This window comes from Lissotriton helveticus, chromosome 7, assembly GCF_964261635.1.
Source record: "Lissotriton helveticus chromosome 7, aLisHel1.1, whole genome shotgun sequence".
NCBI classification, from domain to species: domain Eukaryota; kingdom Metazoa; phylum Chordata; class Amphibia; order Caudata; family Salamandridae; genus Lissotriton; species Lissotriton helveticus.
Genome location: NC_136068.1, coordinates 1,702,382,703 through 1,702,404,388, shown reverse-complemented (window position 1 = coordinate 1,702,404,388; position 21,686 = coordinate 1,702,382,703). Strand labels below are relative to the sequence as shown.

General features: G+C 45.5%; 1 pseudogene; it reads left to right on the top strand.

The window, feature by feature from the left end:
* LOC144769647 (IgGFc-binding protein-like) overlaps positions 1-21,686 on the top strand; it is a 1,000,379-nt pseudogene that overhangs the window by 31,969 nt on the left and 946,724 nt on the right.

Below are 21,686 nucleotides of genomic sequence, written 5' to 3'. Positions count from 1 at the left end.
TTGGTCCTGGGTTTGGTAGCCATCTAGGGAAACCTATCAAACCCTGACATTTCTGAAAACTAAACACTGTGGCGAGTCCTGGGAGGTGTGCCTTGTGTGGATATCCCAACTTTTTACTACCCCGAATCCCTTGCAAACCCCAAATTTAGCTGAAAAAATCAAAATGTTCTCCTATTTGAAAAGGAGGAGTTTGAAAATTGCAGAGACAGGGTATTCTCGATTGCCAAACTATGGTCCGTTCAAATTTGAATCAGTGACTACTAAGTTGGCAGAGAGGGAATTCTGTGGACATTGCAACTGAGTTCCCTCTCTGCCAACATATAACCCTGCCCCTTAGTATTCTTTTCTTAGGTGCTGAAAGCAATTAGCAAGATGAAGCTGTAATTCAGTCCAATGTTGTGAAACTGCCTGTCTGATACGTTTGCCCACAGGTCCACCTGAAACTCTGATGGAAAAGTTTTCAAAAGTTTCTTCTGGTGCCTAAACAAATACAGGAGTGCAGTTCTAAGGCCCCTAAAACCACAACGGAGGTCTCTCTCAGAGTGTCAGACAGAGGTCAACAGCCCAGTTCAATCCAGGTCCAGTTACTTCTTTTCACCTTTTTTCCAGTAAATGTTTAGTCAGTTGGCTAACAGGCTTTTATCCAGCTGACCCTTGGAGTCTTCTTCTTTGTTCTGAGTGAGGGAGCAGGTCCAGTCTTTCAGAGCTCCTCTAAAGTTGCAGACAGCAGGTCTCATCCTTTTCTGATCTTCCACAAGTCTAGCCAGCTTTCTGAGCAAGATTGGGCAAAGATCCATCTTTGAAGGGTTCATCAGCCTATGGCAGGGACAACCTAAGACACTCCTAGTCTCTCTGTGACCAATGTGGTAAATAATAAATATACCCAGGCGTTTACCCTATCTACCTTTTTAATAGTTCATGTTTGCCTTACTGGAAACAGGCCCAAAATGCCTCAGGCCAGGGAAATCTCAGGAGGGATGAGGTCTTCAGAGAGTGTGTTTAAGAGCTTACCATGGAAATACCCAGGGCAGTGACATTCAACATCTAATACTATAATCCAGTTTGAAACAGGCCCTGAACCCACACAAACACAGAAAACCAGAAGGCTAGTAAAATTAAGCAGGGTCCCTCAGTGACCAAACAGGAGATAACACAATAATTGCATCAGGTCCTCTTACATCCCTTTCAAGAGCCCAAAAGTCTATTTAATGCCTTGAAAATAGTGGAAAGTAGTTACATGTGGTAGAAATCTAGACTCGTACTTTTGAGAGCGATTTTACTCTGTGAAGCTATGTGTGAAGGCAGTTTTTATTGCAGAACAAACATATTTGGGTGTAATTTTCCTACAATCACATTTGAGCATCTACACTTTGATATGCAAGAACGGGTGAAGTATGGGGGGTCTGGAATTTGACGAGGTGGTTTTTTGACCATTCAACTGAAGAAGATTCTGTGAGGAGATACTACTCTCAAGATCACCAAGTCAAGCATATATCCTAATATTTGAGTGGCAGCTTTAATGTGTTATAGGTAGCCACATGTTTGAAGAAGGAAGTTCAAGTATTTTTCACTTGGAATAACCTAAGACCAGAGGGCAGGAATGGGGAGTGCTAAAACAGGTTATGGCCCCAGTAAAATCAGAAATAAAAAGATTGGGGATTCCAGGGGGATATTAAGTGTGATGTAGCTAATGTGTTAATTAGCAAGACGCTGACTTATTTAATGTAACATTTTTATACTGCGGGGAAACCAAATGTGGGACTGTTTCCCAGAATGAATATGCATTTAGGAAAATATTTGGGGAATACCGATAAACTTGAGAGTGTTCACTATTTTCCATGTACCATCTCTGAAGCACCCATATTCCAAACCCTGAGAGAAAATCTCAGTTGTGATTACAACACCTTACCCTCCTAATTCCTAGAATCAGGAAAACAGTTTCACTGTTGTAAATGCATCTATTCATGTGCTTGCCTTGTACTTAAACTCCCAAATATCTTTGCGAAGTGACCCTACATTTACTGGTAACTAAAGTTATTTTATGTATCTTATAAAATATTCATATGCTGAGTCACACCTTCTTCTATTGTTACAGGGAGTCCCATGTCATCCTGTAGCTCAATGTTCTGTCGGAAGAAGGAGACATGCCAGCTCATCAATGGCAGCCCAGTGTGTGTCCCACAATCAGAATCTGTATGCTGGGGGTGGGGAGACACACATTTCCGCTCATTCGACGGCCGCAACTATGACTTCCAGGGCACCTGCACCTACACCATCGCCAAGACCTGTGGTGCGGACAACTCTCTGCCAGTATTCAATATCGAAGCTAAAAACGAGAATAGAGGAAATACAAGAGTGTCCTATGTCAGCTTTGTAACAATCAAAGTCTACAACTACATAATCTCTGTAATAAGATTTGAATATGGTCAAGTCAGGGTAAGGATCTAAAAAATATTTTTTTATTTGTTTTAAGTTAGGGTGGTGATGTTGAAGAGCATATTATGGTTTAGTGATAAGGCCCTTGGCATAAGGTGTTGGGTCTAGCAAAATATTCTGTTCTTCCCATGTTTTAATATAATCTTAAACGTTCTTAGGTGTTGGGTCTAGCAAAATATTCTGTTCTTCCCATGTTTTAATATAATCTTAAGCGTTCTTAAATCAGTTATGTTTAGGGCCTTTTTAAAACGTTGTCCACTTTTTAGGCCTGGGCGATAAATTCCATTCCGCTTGCGGAATTTGGGTAATTTCGCATTCAGCAGAGAACGTGGAATTGCCAAAAATTCAGCGATACGTGGCTTCATGTAATTTTTTGCTTGTTCGCTCTTTCAAAATGCATGTTCACCATATATTTCTCTCTGAGCTAGCAAACAGCATTCGCGAACAGGAAAAAAGCATCACGAACGGTGGGAACAAGCAATTCCGCGTGTTTGCGGAACTTTTGCATGCTCGCGGAGATTTTTTACCATTTCGCGTAGCTTTGCATAGCACGACTATGCAAATTCCTCCCACCCCTACCACTTTTGTTTAAAGTCTTATGACTGCTTTGAGGCAGTAAAGCCCTTTGTCTATGATGGACAGTAGTCTTAGATTGCCATGAAACAGGAAAGTCAATAATAAACAGGTGTGCTATTCCATCCGGTGGTTTCCTATGCTCGGCACCAACACTAATAATAGCCCACCACTGTCTGTCTAATGTTGAGCTGAGCCCAACAACTGTCTAACATTATCCAATATACATTAAGAATAATGAATTCGACCCACCCCCCTCTTACAGTTTTCAGTGGCCTAGAATAGTCTCATTTGTCACACTTGTAAGAGAGCCATGGTTACGAGTTGTGTTTTTACTGTCATTGGCAGTGCTGGCAGGAGCAATGGGTGCTACAAACTGTAGTGGCCTCCTAATAAGGGCCCTGGCGCTTACTATTTTACAAATGAAGCACTGATGTAAACATTAGTAAATTGTCAGGATAGCCCCAAAATAATGTTAAGGTTTGAAAAATAGTATCTCGGATGTCATAAACCAGAAAAACTTTTCATAAATAAGTGACATATTTCTTAGTTGAGGAATGTCTCGAAAAAGAACAGTCGTCTGTAAATCAGGAGACCTTGCTATATCTTAATTTCAGAAAACATCTGATTGGCTCCACACAGCTATGCTTCCACCACACAGCTATGCTTCCAAAAAAGAATACTGGCTTGCGACCATATATTGTAGTGTGAGCAGCAAATGGGCCATTGCAAGTGCCCTTGTATGCTAAGATCTCCTAATCACAGTCTTCATTTCGGACCCAGCCGCCTTGCTGTGGCATCTTCAAAGATAAGCCAATGTCGCCAATGCAACCTTGAGTATTGATTGATTTGTCTGCCCTATTTAGAGCTCTTTAACAAATACTTCTCAATTCCTTTACCGATTGTTACAAAAGTTAGCAATTTACTGAAATACACTTGTTCCTCAGAATGCACATATTATGTCCAATGTTAAAAAGTGCTTACTGGCTCTTACCCTACTTGTTTTCCCAATGAACGGTGAATACCTCTCTGCTTGTTGCGTAGTTTTTTACTTGAAAAAGCACAAGCAAGATGTATAAGAAAATCAAATGCTGCACCTAATTATCCACATTTGATCTTCCCTAATACGAATGGCACTTCAGTGCGGGAGAATATATTGAGTTTTCAGAAGGCGGTGATCCCTAGACAGTGCAAGTTAATCTTAGAAAATAAATATAGACTATATAGTTTCTATATTCTTTGTCCAGCCGGACAGAGTTTAATATATAGTATATAATTTTGTAATCAAATATTCATACAGATTCAAGTGGGACACAGCCTTCGTCCTACTACCACACATAGAACTGTTTGACATACAGAAGGAGGGGTTCAGGGAAAGGCAACATGGGGTCTGCGTACAATACAACTTTTTGCAGACTGATAAAGCATGGGCAGAAGATATAAATACCTCATTTCCTTGGCCATTTTAGGGTGACAGGACTATTGCCTGCCCCATATACCATTTCTGTTATTGGCGATTTCTAGACTTGTCATCCTTAGGATGTCTTCCTCCAAACCTTTTTTCTGCTTAACTTCTCTATTTGCTGGATCTTTTTGTTGGCCTTAGGGCTCTGAGCACTTTATCACTGCTGACCAGTGCTAAAGTGCATGTGCTGATCCCCTAAACACGGTAATATTACTGTATATACAACTGGCATATTTATAACTCCTTTGTAAAGTGGAATGCCATATACCCAGGGCCTGTTACCTAAATGCTACTAGTGGACCTGCAACACTGATTGGGCCACCCACACAAGTAACCTTTCAAACCTGTCTCAGGCCTGCTACTGCAATGCCAGTGTGTGTAGTTTACTGCCATTTCGACTTGGAATTGAAAACTCATTGGAAAGCCTTAAACGCCCCTTTTACTACACAGACGCTGCCCATAAGGTAGGCTCTAGATAGTCCATAGAGTCAGGTGCTGTGTAAGTAAAAGGTAGGACATGTACGTTTATGTTTTACTTGTCCTGGTAGTGACAAACAGCTAATTGTGTTTTTCACTGCTGTGAGGCATACTCTTCCCATCGGTTAACATTGGGAATTCCTTAATACAATTTTAAGCTGCAATTACTGATCAGAATAGAGTAGCTGATTCATGTTTTATATCTTCAGAATTGTACTGATAAACCATCTTCACTGGTTAAATTTGATTTAACATTACTATTTGAGAAATGCCATGTAAAAAAAATGATATTTCTCTGCACTTAAAGCTCTATGTGCCTTGCATTCTGCCTCCAATACATGTCTGGGGTGGGTAACAGCTATACTTTGTGCATTCCCTTTAGACAGCCACAAACAAAGGAAGGCTAGGTGTGTCTAAGTACCCATCAACATTCATCTGTATTCTCAATGGCTCTTCCTGGGCAGGGATGGAGGGAGGTGCGGACCCCTTCAATAGATAGTGTCATGACCCCACACAAAGGGATGATTACCCCCACAGTTTGTCTGGGGCTAAAATCTGAGTTAAAAGGATACTTGTTCACTTTAAAGGACCTTCTTTGAAGTCACCCCTACTTCAAAGACACATTTGGGTATAAGTTATGGGTCTCTAACCCCACCAAATCAGACAATTCTGCATATACAACTAAAACATTGTCAGAAGAACTGCTGTGCTGCCTAAAATACTCCTTGCAGGACTGCTGAACTGGAAAGCCCGCTTACTGTTGTGCTACCCTGCTGCCTACTGCTCTCTGACTCTGCTAAGGAGAGCTAGACTTGCACTGAAGTGATCTCCAAGGGCTTGTTGGCTTGCCTCCTTTTGTTGAGATTCAGGGAAGTCAACATCTCTACCCCAGTGCCTGGTAAACTAGAAGTGGACCCAGATATTTGCACCAATTAAGTTGCTGCATCTCTAGTCTGCTGGAAACAAAACCAAAGTATCAACCCTATTGTGGAAGTAGAATCAGCGCATAATTTTTGGCACCCGAGCAGCACCACCAGAACTGCTGCATTGACAAACGCATTGCCGCCGCCACAAAAGGATGATCAATACATCCCTTTAAAAAGTGTGTAGAAACCTGGTGCATCGGCATTAACGCAGAACTGAAAGCACTGCATCGCCACCACCACTGAAAGGCGATTGAAGCATTCCTTTGTGAAGCGTGGAGAAACTCTGTGCATCGGCTTGGGAATCAACACATCGCTGCTCTGATGTTCATCTTCAGAAGCCAATGCATGATTTTCAATACGTGTGTGAAATCAGCGCATTTCCATGATTGTAGGACTGACCGACGCATCTATCCCGCAATTTGCGCTTAAGACCATGTGCACAGTCCTCTGTTCCTCAGGCCTACATGGCTCCTGTACTAGGCCCAGTCTCCATCAAAGTAGGCTTAAACTGTTCACTTGCCCCGGTTCAGCATGACTTCAAGTGACCTCTAAAAGTACTATTTGCTTTTTAGGGCTATTTTACACTTATTCTTTAAAAAATCATATCTCAACATTGACGTATTGAATTTTGTGTCATTTTGGTCTTCATTTCATTATAAAATTGGTATTTATTTTTCTAAACATATGTGTAATTTTTTTGTGGTGCTTTCATTGTATTAGTGTATGTGTGTGTGTTGCACTAAGTCTTTACACATTGCTTCTCTGGATTAACCCAGGTCGTAGTTTGCAAAGTAGCGCTACACTTAGCTACGTGAAGTGCATTTTGCACTACGCGAGCTACGCGAACTGCCTAGTGCACTGTGCAAAATGCTGTTTGCACTGATTGCACAGTGCCGGATTCTTGTCCGCACTGTGCAATCTGTGCAAACTGCATCTTGCACAGTGCAAGCAGTCGTTTTCTGCCGCTTGAGTAGATTTCTACTCGAGCTGCAGCTTTCTCAACGCGGACTGGCAGTTTCTCATCTTGAGCAGTCGCGAACATATGCGACCACTCGCAATGAGAAACCTAACCTCCCCGCTTTGAGAATCTCGCCGGGAAGTTTATTTTCCACGCTCGTGATCGGCAACTTGATGTTGCTAATCGTGAACGAGGAAAAAGTCTTGCCGGGATGTAATTTTGCTTGCTTGCGGTCCCCAACTTGACGTTGAGGACTGCGAGCAAGCAAAAAATTACTGCTGCACTACGCTACTCTATGCGTGTTTGCACTGTGCTACGTGCAATTTGCGTAGTGCGAAGTAGCGAAAACTTTGCAAACTACTCAAGCGTAGCGTAGTGCTTTGCCCAGGGTTAATCTAGATAAGACTGACTGCTCTGTACCAAGCTACAGGAGGGTAAGTAGATGCTATCTTTTATTGTGTATCTAGCTTACCCTGACTAGTGTGCTGGTTCCTCTTTAGACACGGTGCATACCTTTGTTATCCAGAAACCCCTGTTTTAACATTGATGATCCGACCTGAGGATAGGACATCAGTTAGTGCACTACCATATGGCAACACATTATTCACTACAACTCTATACTAAGAGCAATTCAAACCTTTTAAACTCTCCCAGATTGGCATTTTGATTTTTCTGCAAAATGATGTCTCACTCTGGAGAAGCAGCACCTGCATCTGTAGGAATTGAGGTTGAGCTGGCCAGGTCAGAGGTCTACACTTTGGCTCAGCTGAGAGACTTTTTCAAGGATGTTCAAGTTCCTACAAGAGGCTTCACCCAGAAGGTGGAGCTGCAGAAAGTCTTGAGGGCCTGGGCAGAGACCCCAGACACAGGGGACAATAATCTGGAGGAGGAGCAGGACTTTCCTGAGAAGAAGGTGACTGACCCGATTCTGGAGTCTGTTGTAGCTGTGGAACTACCTGTGGAGGGGGGGCAACAATTATGCTGAATGCTGGGGTAAATCCCAGAGCAGGAAGCAGTGTCTGCTCAAAGAACCTATCCACAGAGGAGCTGACAGACAGAAAAGGAAGCTACAGCCTGAGCTTACCACATTGAAGTTAGAGACGGAATAAAAGCTTGCCAAACTGAAATTTAAGAAGGAACACGCTCTAGAGAAGAGCTTGGCTCTGGAAGAGAGGAAACTAAACCAACAGCTAAGCATCAGTGAGCTGGTTATCAGAGTAATACAAGTGGAGTCCAGCAGTAATGGTGGCAGCATACCTGCAGTGTCTACTACTGTGGTCAGAGTTTGGATACCCAAAGATTTGATGCCCAGTTATGTGGAAAGGGAATGACATAGACAAATGGTTTGCAGCTTATGAACTAGCTCTAAGAGTGCACAAGGTCCCGGACGAATCCTGGGGTTGTACTGTATGGGGATACATGCCCACAGTGAGGATGGATATACTTCTCACACTAGAGTTCGGGGACCATACATGTTACACTGCTATGAAGGTCATGCTCGTCAACAAGTTTAGGCTGATGCCTGTGAAATACCGACAGAGGTTTAGGGTCAGTTACCAGATCACATCACAGAGCTGGGTGGACTGTTAAGTATATGCTAGCAAGGTACTGGAGGGTCGGATGAGGTCAGCAAAGTACATGTTTATTCAGGGCTGTGCAACATGATTTTGAAGGAGCACATGCTTAAGCCTTGTTTTACAGGGCCGCACCAACACCTGGTAGATAGTAATCTTTCTGACCCTAGGAAGCCTGCTGAGGAGGAGGACATCTGGGTCAGCACCAGAGTGTTCAAGAAGGTATCTGGAAAGTAACACCCTAAAGGGGGGTCAGGGTTCCCACCAGAAGAAGGAGGGGGGAGATAAAAAGACAGAGTTCTCTAAAAGCCCCCACAACAACTCACAGTGGAAAGCGTCTGGTTCTCATTCCCAATCCGGCCACAAGAAGAAAACGTACCCTGACAAAAGTCAACAGCCCAGAACTCCCAAGCGCTATGAGTTCGGTGAGTATGGAAATTACAAGGAGGATCACAAGTGTCCAAAAAGAGCACACCCTCCCACTGGAGGAAAGATTTCAGGGGTGGCTAGTTTGGTGCTGGGGGGAGTGTTTGTCCCAGTTAATTGGGGTGGGGGAGTTTATTTGCGTTACCCCAGTGTCCATGGGTGACACTGAGATGATTTCTAAAATCCATGTGCCCTCTAATTCTACAAGGTAACGGCAATGGGTCACCATCAATAAGCAAGGTGTTGAGATTCTAAGGCATACTGGTGCCAGCATGAATATGGTAAGGAGTCAGCTGGTGTTCACAGTGCAGGTCATTCCCCATGCAATTCACCAGGTTGTGGTGGCTGACAATAGAGAGGGTCATTATCCCATGGCCGTGCCATTTGAGCATGGGGGGTTTCAGGTCTTCCGAAGATTGCTATGAGCCCTGCCATGCTTTTTAAAAAAAACTCTTTATTCACAGCTGTATCATCAAAATAATGACAGTAGAAGAAACATCTGCAGTACATCAGCTGGTATTTTCTAATTTCTCCCCCAACCACAGCAACCCACTTTGTCATGTTGGTTCCTAAACGAGGAGCCATCAACAATACAGGTGGTCTAACCACGGTGTGTAACACATCTCATTCACATGTCTGTATTCGTATTCAGTAATATCGTGGGATCTTAACAAGAGATTAACTCATCTTCCCTCCCCTACCCTCCCTCCCCCCCATACATTCCCCTCCCTCCCCGTCTCCTGGTGATCCGTGCAATTCTCTTCATCTGAGCTCAGGTTGTACTGGCTGTCACGTGAACATAATAAGTGGTGTGTCCCGAAATGTTGTACGGCTCGCGGAGGCCACCAGGTCCCTTCTGTACAGGGAGGACATTGCCTGCCAGTTCGGCTAGACTGTTCCAATTGGGTGCAGGGTCAATACTGATTTGCATATGACTGGGTCCAAACTCGAATGGCATGGTGAGCAAAAAAATTATGGATTTAGGCCCAGATCTCAGTACTGGGGTGAATGTATGACATTGTTCTGCATTTTGTCCATCAATTGTTCTTTTTGCATTTGTCACCCCGAGTGGGACGGGTATGCCCTGACGTGGGTCCCGTGCTCTCTATGCCACTGGAGTTAAGCTGACCTGGCTGATTAGGGCTGAAAGCCTGAAACTGGTCCTAGGATGCTTTTTACCAGTCCAGGGAGGACTTGGCCTGGCAGTTCGGCCTGGACTGTTCCCATTGGGTGCAGGGTCAATTCTGATTTGCATATGGCTGGGTCCAAACTGGAATGGCATGGTGAGCAAAAAACCAATGGATTTATGCCCAGATCTCTGTACTGGGGTGATTGTATGAACTTTTTCTGCATTCTGTCCATCAATTCTTTTTGCATTTGTCACCCCCGAGTGGGACAGGTGTGCCCAGACGTGGATCCCATGTTTTCCATGCCACTGGAGTCAAGCTATCCTGGATGATGAGGGCTGGAAACCCGAAACCGGTCCTAGGATGCTTGTTTCCAGACCTGGCTTGGCCGTTCGGGCTGGAGTGTTCTCATTAGGTGCAGGGTCAATACTGATTTGTATGTGGCTGGGTCCAAACTGGAATGGCATGGTGAGCAAAAAAAACGATGGATTTAGGCCCTGATCTCTGTACTGGGGTGAATGTATGACATTGTTCTGCATTCTGTCCATTAATTGTTCCTTTTGCATAATAATACAGTATATATAGATCAAGGATAAAATGTCAAACTGCATGAATGAAATGTACTATACAATAATCTAAAGCAAAGTACTGGAATCCTAAAATATACAAATATGCAAAACATTACATACAGTACAATCCAAAATAAAGTGCTACACCCTAAGGCAAAACAATCTAATAGAAGCATATCAAATACCAATGCAACGCATGACTGCAAACATTGGCTATACAGCTCAGTTCACCAATAGTAAAGCACAATAATACAAATATTCCCAACAAACAACTGACATGGGTCACATCATATAGAGTGCAATTAAAGTGTATGAGTGCATATTAAAGTTTGAGATTCAATACAATTCATTTATAAAGAGCAGTGGCTCAGTACACATACACAAGCACCATTAAACAAATTTAAAAAACATTTTAAAAAGTGGAAAATTTTTGCACAGGCCATTTCAGTTGGGGGAACAACATTGAAGAGCTTCAGCAGCCAAAGTTATGAAAAATTGCCCAAAAAAAGTGGCGACATGAAGAATGTAGATATGGGAGTCAAAAAGGGCTGGCGCCACAAACAATGGCCCAGCCAACTGCTAAGAAGGGGAAAGTCAGAGGCATGGTAAACCAGTCCCTGAATGTCTTCCCAGTGAGGTGGATGGGGCACTTGCTGTTGCCGCCCTAGAGCCCACTGAGGAAGGTATTGCTCCCCTTGATGACCTACCAGAAATTGATGGGTGGCACATCGAAGGAGGTCCCACCAAGGAGGAGTTCTGTAAGGCACAAATTCCCTGTATTGGTAAAGTTGACTTTAACATTACTATTTTCGACATGCCACTTTTAGAAAGAGCAGATTTCTTTGCACTTATAGCTCTGTGTGCATTGCAGCCCACCTCCAATACATGTCTGGGGTAGGTGACAGTTATAGTTTGCGCATTCTCCCTAGACAGCCACAAACACAGGAAGGCTATGTGTTTCTAAGTATCCATCTACATACATTTGCATTCTGATGGCTCTTCCTGGGCAGGAAGGGAGGGAGTGGCTGACCCATACACTTCAATAGGTATTCGCCTGCCAATTTACAATTACAATTTTTTTTTGTTTTCTGAAATTCAAATGAGGTACACATAAAAGATACAGAAGTATATCCTTTCAAAAAACATTGCTACAGCATAATAAAACTTTACAGAAAGAACACAGTATAACATATAAACATCACTAAAAATACCTATGGCTGCATAGGTAAGATGCAGTATTTCATCTACTTGCTAATAAAGTGCACAAATACATATGCATGCCCATAATAATACTTGAGGACCTAGCCTGGCAGTTCGGGCTGGACTGTTCCCATTGGGCGCAGGGTCAAGACTGATTTGCATATGGCTGGGTCCAAACTCGAATGGCATGGTGAGCAAAAAAACGATGGATTTAGGCCCAGATCTCTGTACTGGGGTGAATGTGTGACATTGTTCTGCATTCTGTCCATCAATTGTTCTTTGCATTTGTCACCCCAAGTGGGACACCTATGCCCGGACCAGAGTCCCATGCTCTCCATGCAACTGGAGTCAAGCTATCCTGGCTGATGCGGCCTGAAAGCTCGAAACCGGCCCTAGGATGCTTGTTTCCTGTCCAGGGAGGACCTGGCCTGGCAGTTCGGCCTGGACTGTTCCCATTGCACACAGGGTGAATACTGATTTGCATTTGGGTGTGTCCAAACTGAAATGGCATGTTGAGCAAAGAAATTGATGGATTTAGGCCCAGATCTCTGTACTGGGGTGAATGTATGACATTGTTCTGCAGTCTGTCCATCAATTGTTCTTTTTGCATTTGTCACCCCGAGTGGGACGGGTATGCCCAGACGTGGGTCCCATGCTCTCGATGCCACTGGAGTCAAGCTATCCTGGCTGATATGGGATGAAAGCCCGAAACCGGTCCTAGGATGCTTGTTTTCAGTCCAGGGAGGACATTGACTGTGCAAGAACAATATTTTTGGTGAAACTACATACAAATTAAGGGGCTCATTAGGATGGCGGACGGACCTTCGTCCGTCCGCCACCCCAGAGGAGGAGGGACCGTCCGCAGCGGCGGTCCCTCCGTGCTAATTAGGATGAGACCGCCACCCTGGCGGTCACATTCTGTATTTTTAACATTGCGGCGGGTGCTGCTTGAAGCAGCACACGCCGCAATGTTAAAAAAACATGTTTTCCTTTGCGTGCACAAAGCTGCAGGCACCGTGTGGTGCCTGCCGCTTCGTGCACGCAAAGGCAGGGGGGTACCATAGGTACCCCCCATGTGCACCCCCCACTCTCCTTCACCCCTGGGGGCCCGCAACGGGCCCCCAAAGAAAAGTCCGTATGCCTTTGCATGGCGGAAATGCCGCCGTGTAAAGGCATAGCACCGCTGACATCCTAATATGGCTGGCGGTGTCTGATAGACACCGCCAGCCATGTTAGAGCTTTTCCGCAGCGGACGGAAGGCGACCGCGGCGGAAAAGTGGCGGACGGAAAAAAGATCCCCCAGCCATCCTAATCTGGCGGGGGGTCTTTTTTCCGTCTGCAGCGGTTAATCCGCATCCTCCGGGCTGGCGGTGGCTTCCGCTGGTCCGTAGGATGCGGATTAACCGCAATCCTAATGTGCCCCATAGTGTACACATTGCACACTGATATTGCTTGTCTCTTTAAAGCCATTTCCTAGGAAATTCAAAAGTGGTATGAATGGGACAAAGTCGCGTAAAACAAAGGGCACCACACTCTCATGTGTGCACAAGAAATGTTGTGACAGCGGAGCCAAAGCAATTATTCCTGCTAAGACATTCATATACAAGCTGGCCGTCATCATTGGCATGCTACTCATATGAATGCAATGGATTCTTGGTGCCTAATAAAGCAGGCGCTTGTTAGTATTACTGAACAAGACAGCTGGGATAGACCTAGGGAGGATGAAAGCGCAATGTAAAACTGCAAAAATAGATTTAGAGATACAAGAGATTTATGAGCTGGACATAGAGCCTTGAAGGTCTCTCATTCAAGAATGGGAAGCCAGTAAGGTGATGTTAATGTGCTCTTGATGAGAGTTGCAGAAGCAGTGTTCCACTACCAACAGTATTTTTAATTAGCTGTAGCCTGCCTAGGAAGTTTTGGAATGGTTCTGAAATGAGAAGTATGCAAATCTTGAATGCACTGATCCATGTACTTTAATGTAGGGGGCCCTCTTAGTTGTGGATGGCCTTTATGAGTTCCTTCCTGTGAACTGGGTTTAGTGATCTCCAATTTTGCCTTGTACCTGATGACATACAACTACCACATGATTTAGATCTTGAATGTGTTTAAGGCAAAGAACACAAAAGGTCCCATCCTTCAGAATACCTTCCCTTGTTCCTTTAATCACCCATAAAGGAGGCAAATCGATCCTTTCAAGCAAGGTAAATCTCCTTACACTATTTGGAAGATTCCACAGGAGGTAGGGTTGGTGGTTTTTACAAATACTACCTTCTATTGCAATCATATTCTTCACATGCTGTGTATTGAATACAATGTCCCTTTTCCTACTTACTATATGAAATGATTTTGGAATTACTCCATACAAAGGGCCGATTACCCTCCATGGGTAGTCTGAGTTAAAAATATACACGTGCACTTCATAGACCCTTCTATGCAGTCATCCCCACTTCAAAGGCACATTTGAGTATAAACACTGGATCTCTGAGCTCTCCAAATCAGGCACTTCTGTATCTACAACTGAAACTCTGTCAGAAGAAATGCTGTGCTGCTTAAAGGACTTATGCTGGACTTCTGACCTGGATGGCAGGTTTTTCTCTTGTGCTGCCCTGCTGCCTTCTACACTCAGACTCTGCTGAGGAGAGCTGGACTCTACCCTCCTACTGTGCCTGGTACACTGGAAGTGGACCCAGTTATTTGCACCCATGAAATTAGCTCATCTCCGGTCTGCTGGAAGTACAACAAACGCATCGATCCTGTTGCGTGAGTAACAGTCACACATCGCTTTTGGGGCCTCAGAGGCGGCCATGGAGAAACTCAGGACATTGGCTTTGGATTCAACGCATCATGGCTCTGACGCTTGTCTTTAGAAACAAATGCATTGTCCTGAATCCGTGTGTGAAATCACCACATGCCCATGAGTGCAGGAGTGACACTGACTCATCAACCCAGCATTATTTGTTTACAACAAGGATCAGGGTACTATGTCTGCCGGGTCTGCATGGCTCCTGTACCAAGCCCGCACTCCATTGTAATCAGCTTGTACTGTTCACTTTGCCCAAGTCCACCAAAGCCTCAAGTGACTCCTAAAATCGTTATTTGTTTCTAAGCACTATTTTACACTTATTCTTTTTAAATTCATTTCTCAACTTCTACTTATTGGAGTTTTGTTGTTTTGTTTTTCCTAATCCTGTTTGAGATCTTTTTGTTGTGTGGTCATTGTATTACTGAGTTGTTGCACAACTACTTTACACATTGCCTCTTTAGATATGCTCTGCAGAAAGCTGCTGGAGGGTGAGCACATGTTATCTTCTAGTGTGTATCTAGATTACCCTGACTAGAGTGGAGGTCCCTGATTGGACAGGGTGCATACTAGGGATGGGAGGAACTGACAGAGTTTTACTCCACGGAATTCTGCAGAGTTACAGTAAAACTCTGTGATATTCCTCTGAGTTCAGTGGACCTCTAACTAACTATGATTTCCATCCACGAAAACACTGCGCTCATTTTCCTTCTCCTGTGAGTAAACTAAATTGGTGAAACCCTAACAAACACGTTTGCAGAATGATGTTTGTGTATCCAATATGTTGTTCCATCGCCTATAAAACGATCTCTTGACAGATCGACAAACAAGTGAATTCTGATATAAGCACATGCAATGAGCCCTGTGCTGAAGTTTGCCACTTACAGTGGTAAACCGCTCATTCCTTTGCACCAGTGGAATAGATGTAAAAAAGTTCAGCTCCCAAAAGCATTATATTAGCTGGACCATCAGATATTTCCCAGAAAAACATGGTGCCTCATGCACATTGTGAACGTGCGCACATGCACACTTTTGACGCCTTATGTTCATATATATTTTTGTGAGCCTCTTGAGTGATGTACGTGGAAAGCTTTATGAGTCCCCACTACGTTTGGATGCACATGCCGGACTCCTCTTGCAACAAGTGTGTTCCTGGGCAGATCGCACCGTCGCATCGCTCTGTTCCCTGTCTGCCTAGGCCAGTCACTCTAAGAAGGGCGTAACCGCTTAGGGGTTGGAATAGCTGTAGGGGTATGGACATTAACACTCCAGTGATAACTCTATACCCTGTAACCTGTGAATAAGAAATTTGAAGCACTTGCAGGAAGCAGCTAACTTCTGCAGATGTTGAAAATAAGGTTATTTTATACTTACTGAGGATGTATCCAGTACATGGCGATCGAACGAATGATTATATCTTAAGTAAGACAATGAACTGTCAGAAGCCTCATAAGTATCTGTTGAATCTGTGCAGATTGTCAACAAAGCTTAAGCACTACATAGGCAGCGTAATACAATACATCTGGGGAAGAGCACAGCTGAGCATACACAAAAGGTATTTGAAGACTGAAATGACACTTTACATGTTTATTAGGTCCATAGCAGTGCCTTTGCATCAACATCACACCAACATGGCACAAACTGATGTTTACAAAGGCAACACTTGCAGGGATGAACTGTCAAAGAAGAAAACCACTAATCAGTGCAGAAATATGAGGTTTGATGCAAATTACATTTCTGCCATGGGCTGTCAGAGCAAATATTGAAGCACTTAAACTGCCACGGGGCAAATACATGTGATATCTTTCTTAACCCTGTGTCGAGCAAAGTAGATATGACTCGCTTGGAGACTGTGCAAGAACAACATTTTTGGTGAAACTACATACAAATTTAGTGTGCACATTGCACACAGATATTGCTTGTCTCTTTAAAGGCATTTCCTAGGAAATTCAAAAGTGGTATCAATGGGACAAAGTTGTATAAAACAAAGGGCACCACACTCTCATGTGTGCACAAGAAATGTTGTGACAGCGAAGCCAAAGCATTTCTTCCTGCTAAGACATTCATATACAAGCTGGACGTCATCATTGGCATGCTTCTCATATGAATGCAATGGATTCTTGGTGCCTAAAAAAGCAGTATTACTGAACGAGACAGCTGGGATAGACCTAGGGAGGATGAAAGCGCAATGTAAAACTGCAAAAATAGATTTAGAGATACAAGAGATTTATGAGCTGGACATAGCGCCTTGAAGGTCTCTCATTCAAGAATGGGAAGCCAGTATGGTGATGTTAATGTGCTCTTGATGAGAATTGCAGAAGCAGTGTACCACTACAAACAGTATTTTTAATTAGCTGTAGCCTGCCTAGGAAGTTTTGGAATGGTTCTGAAATTAGAATTATGCAAATCGTGAATGCACTGATCCATGTACTTTGATGTAGGGGGCCCTCTTAGTTGTGGATGGCCTTTATGAGTTCCCTCCTGTGAACTGGGTTTAGTGAACTCCAAACTTGCCCTGCACCTGATGATAGCCTGTGCCGCCCATCCCCAGCACCTCTTTGCAAAGCTGGGTGCACTGCTGAAACTTGTGCATTCGTAAAAAAGCTCCACATGCCTGGAGCAGTGGCTCCAAGGCCAATCCCATAATGCAGGCTTACATTCCAGAAAAAGCACTTGAACAACCCAGAGCTTCCCTCCCACCCAACAACCAGATCTCATATACAATGGAACTGGGTATATGAAAGCAGGTAGGTGTTTCTTTAGATGTCAATCACATCCCTATAACAAGTATGATGGACAAGATCGATTTGAAGAGAGAAAGACGCTTGAAATGCAAAGTTCTGGGGGTACCGTAATGATTTTACTGATCCTGAAGGGAATGGGTGCCGGTAAACTGTGGTACGCAGCTGAAGTCGGAGTATTTTGCCGAATTCCGTGCTCCAAGTGTAGCGCAGTGCATGTCTCTACAGAAAGCGATAGAATAAGACGTCAATGAAAGTAAGGAGTTCGAAGGATACCTGGCCTCTAATCTCAACCATTCCTGACATGGTCAGTGACGGCTACCGCCCCCTCCCAATGAACCCTCACCAACCCGAACACAGACATGAAACATAATTGTCTTTGGAAGGCGGGGGATCCGAGGACCCCCCGGCCGTATTTATTAAGTACAAAACAATAAAATTGTAATATAAAATATCAACATTTCCTATGCAAAAATAACAGGATATTAGATACAATATTTTCAACAGGTATGAGAGGCTAACCTTAACAAACTTCTAATACAGATTGTTTCCTAACCGAATCTAACATCCTCATCTTCATTTTGCATACTACCATTACTGGCCATATGGCAAGGTCGCTAACCGGTGTCAGGTCCCACTAGCTGCGCCTCCCCGTAGGTGCGCATGCGCAGCCGAGCCCGTTAATTACTCGGTCCACGCCGTGAACTCCATTTACCCACTAAAGGAGGGCCCTTACTCTGCGCCATTCGCTGACGTCATGAGTACGCGCGGGGTGGCTACCGGCCTATGGGAAGCGTGACTCACCCACCCGCGCCCCTTTGAAGCACCAGTTGACCCTGCCCCTGAAGTTCTAGGAGGGTCCATTGGTCCCTCCCCCCCTGGGCGGGCACCTCCGAGGATGATGACGCCCCCCCAGACCTTAAAATATTTGCTCACCGGTCATGACCTTACCGCCACAGGCCAGCATTGTTAACCGACGATCTGGCCTCCCACCCTCCTACTATAGAAAGGTCATATTCCCCTTACAAAACCTTCTAACCATGCCAGTATATTCTTGGCCCACAGGACATTACCTGCCTCTGTCAAATGTACCCCATCCCTCAGGTAGAAATGTTCCCCCCAAATACACCCATGAGGGATCGTCTGCAACCGGGGGGCTCGAAACAATTTGTCCAGTTGTGTGTTGATCCTCTTTACCGAGTGATTCAACGCCTTAACTGAGTCTCCCCCTCCCCACTGCCACCGAGGTATAAGTTGAGACCAAACTACCGTGCAACCCTGGCATGTCTTGGCCACCCACCCCGCAGTGGAGATGATTTCCTCGATAAGGATGCGCCTACCTAGTTTGGCCAGATCATTCTCCCCCAGGTGAAGTATCACCACTGACGGGGGGGCGGGCTGCTGGGATAGGATTTTCTGAAAATAATCTCTGAACTGACTGAGACATAAACCCCCCTCCCAAAGAAGGAGACTGCAAACCCCTTTTGCTCAGCCCTTTTCCTAATGTCACCTGCAAGAAAGACATTTTTAGCACGCCTCACATAAGAGTGGCCCACAATCCAGTTCACCAATGTCCGTTGCTCCTTTCGTCGCTTGTGTTGAGCTGCTGAAATTCCTTGACGCACCGCGGCAAGTTCCTCCCCCGCGTAACAGGTGTGAGAAACTGCAAAAAAGGAGAAAACACCCGGCGTGAGTCCGTTGGTAAGTTACAACATGTCAATCCTTACATATCGCTTGTAACAATCACTAAACCATCTCCCAATTCTCTTAACATTCTCAGCTGGGAGTCCCCTACTCACTGCTTCAGTTGCAGCCCCAATTCTAAAGGAGTGGGTCCCAAATTCCTTGGGGTCCAAGCCTGCCTTCCTGACCGCCGACTCCAAGACTCTCCTAAACTGATACCTGGTCAATGGTGTCCCATCGGCGTGACTCAATAGTGCCACCCCCGCCGTCCCTTCCCCCTGCCTGCTAAAGACCTCTACGTGCGATACCGGGCAGCAAGGATTGGTCCGAGCCCGGTGGAGCACTATGGTGTCCCCCCGTGCCTCCTGATCCGTTTTCGATCTCTGAATTGTCACCCACATTGTATCCTCCCTTATCTTGACGCAGGCACAGTGAAGGCCGCCCTGTTTTTCTCCTTTAGAAGCTGCTACCAACTCGCCTATTCTCAATGCCCCGTAGAACGCCAATGCGAACGCGGCTTTGAACAACAGTACTTCCCAAGTGGAACTACAGACCTCCTGCAGTGCTGACAATAAGGCTGCTAATCGCACTAGCCCTATTGGTTTTCTTGAATCTACAGCGCGTCCCTGCATGCGGCGCCAACCCCTCAAGGCTTTGCGTACTAGAAAAGTGTTAGTGGGATCCCTCACGCCCTTGGCCTGCGCAAAGAAGGAAATCGCCGCCCTATGTCTGCTTGCCGTTGCCGCTGAGCGCCCTTCCTTGTGCATCTGTTCTAGGTAAGTCGCGAAGCTGTCCACTTGTGCCCACCTAACCTCCCACTCGCGCCCCAGGAATGTACGGTAAGACAAGAACGCCCCTTCATATGCTGCCTCGGTCCTGGAGACTAAGCTAGCTACCACGAGGTCCTGTAATCTGGGGCACCAATCCGCCAAAGTGCTGCCGGGAATTGCGCTGGCCAATGGTCCGCTGCAGGAAGCTGTTCCCTGAATACCTGCATTTTAGAGCGAGAAAGGGCATCAGCTGCATTATTGAGGACGCCTGGCACATGTTTAGCTCTTAAAACTACGTTCCACCTTAAGCACTGCAGCACAATCTCCTTCACCAGGCGCAGTATGAATGGACAGCGTGCAGCCTGCTGGTTTATGCATTCCACTACACTCATGTTGTCAGACCAAAACACCACTGCTTGATTACATAGGTGTTCTGGCCAGATCATCAGTGCTACCCATATCGGGAACAATTCCAGGAAACCAATGTTGGTGGTCAGACCCCAGGTCCTCCATTCCTCGGGCCACCTTTGCGCAACCCATTTGGTCCCTAGGATGGCGCCAAAACCAACACTACCAGCAGCGTCCGTCCACAAACCCAACTCTGCTGATGTGGTGGGGGGACCGGACCACACCACCCTGCCATTGAAGGTCTCCAGGAATGCCGACCATATCCGCATATCCTGGCGAACCTCACATGACAACCTAGTGCGGTGGTGTTTCTCCCGTAGGCCTTTCATGGCCTGGGCAATGGAGCGTGAAAAAGGGCGCGCCAACGGGATGACCCGCAATGCAAAGTTCAGTTGCCCCACCACCTCCTGTAATTGTTGCAGAGAGACCTTGTCTTTGCGCAAGCATTGCTGAAGTGCCGCCCTAAACTTAGAAACTTTGTCCTTGGGCAACCTGAAACACCCTTCCACTGAGTCTATTTCGATGCCCAGGAATTCTAAACACGTGGAGGGGCCAACCGTCTTCCCCGGCGCCAGCGGAACCCCAAAAGCCCGCATAAGCACGCAAAATTCCTGCAATGCCCAAACACACTCTCGAGTGCCCGCTGCCCCAAGAAAGAGGAAATCGTCCAGGTAATGCATGACCCGCTGATGGCCTGTCACCTGCCGCATGACCCATTCTAGGACAGAACTAAAAGTCTCAAAGTATGCACATGATATGGAACAACCCATTGGCATGCACTTGTCCATGTAAAATTTTCCTTCAAAAGTGAAACCCAGGAGGTGGTGATCCAAAGGATGGACTGGGAGGAGACGAAAAGCAGATTCAATGTCTGACTTTGCCATCAGTGCCCCTGGCCCTAGTCCCCGCAGCAGTTCCACCGCCTGGTCAAATGAAGCGTATCTCACACTGCATATATCATCATCAATTGCATCATTCAATGAGCCTCCTCTTGGTGCTGAAAGGTTGTGAATGAGTCTAAACTCTCCCTTCTCTTTCTTGGGTACCACGCCCAGCGGTGAGCACACAAAGTTATGGACAGGGACATCCTGGAAAGGGCCAGCTATCCTGCCCAGCACCAGTTCCTTCTTAATCTTGGCAGCCACTACTGCAGGATTATGGTTCACTGACAACTGGTTTTTACAATGTGCGCTGCCCTCATACCCCCCAGCCGGGATCCTAAAACCTTGGGAGAACCCCTCCTGAAGTAGGGTAGCCGCTGTGTGATCCGGGTATCTGTTCAACCATGGTATCATCGCTAAGACATCAATAGGAGTGTGACCCACTAATCCGTCCCCTCTATTCTGGTTTCCTTCTCCCTCTCTGACCTTGATTCCCATTCTTGGACCTGCAAGTTGTTTCAGGGTGGGTTGGGTGACCGCAAATTCCGCAGGCATGTCTAAATCTACACGTGCCAGTCGGTCTCGAGCAAGTTCGTTTATTGAAATCCCAGCAAACCCCCCTCCTGTCTCCCCCCCCCTACTCTCTCCCGGGAAGTCATTCCCCAGTGC